This window comes from Aplysia californica, unplaced genomic scaffold (assembly GCF_000002075.1).
Source record: "Aplysia californica isolate F4 #8 unplaced genomic scaffold, AplCal3.0 scaffold00972, whole genome shotgun sequence".
Taxonomy (NCBI): domain Eukaryota; kingdom Metazoa; phylum Mollusca; class Gastropoda; order Aplysiida; family Aplysiidae; genus Aplysia; species Aplysia californica.
In genome coordinates this window covers 229,912-230,611 of record NW_004798242.1, presented here as the reverse complement: position 1 = coordinate 230,611, position 700 = coordinate 229,912, and positions in this window count along the sequence as shown.

The window sequence follows — 700 nt, the reverse complement described above, 5'->3', positions numbered from 1 at the left end:
AGAGAGAGAGAGAGAGAGAGAGAGAGAGAGAGAAAGAGAAAGAGAGAGAGAGAATTTATTACGAAGTGAGTTGTTTCAGCACGTAAAGCTTGTATAAGTTTACTCATATCCTGTCTTGTTGTGTGTATTCGAGAGTGCACCCAACCTTTGTAATAATCCACTGCCAATGTACACGACCAAGACATACGACCAAGACATACGACCAAGACATACGACCAAGACATACGACCAAGACATACGACCAAGACACACTGCCATTGTCATTGTGATGTTGATTGCCAGAATCAATGAGTTAAAATTATTATTTTTAATGTAGGTGTTTTACGCTTCCATCGACACAGCGTAGATTATTTAGGAGGTCGGCTCCCGATCCTGCCTGTCAGGGCCAACCCAGGGTGATTTAGACTTAGAGGGATACAACATTCCATCAGAAACAAAGACCGAGCGAAGTACACGATATACATTCACCCCTCTCCGGAATCGAACTCTGGTCTCCTGTGTGCGATAGTGAAGTGCCTAACTGCTACATTAACCGACGCTAGTGTAACGAGTTACACGTTTTTCTGTTGTTGTTGTTTTTTTCTCCAGGGGATAACATCACAGTTCAGATTAACTGGTCAGTCACAAAGAGTTCTGCCACCCCCCCCCTCTTACCCTCCCCCCGGGCAGTGCTACTTTGACTGAAGTGTCTTTAGACCAT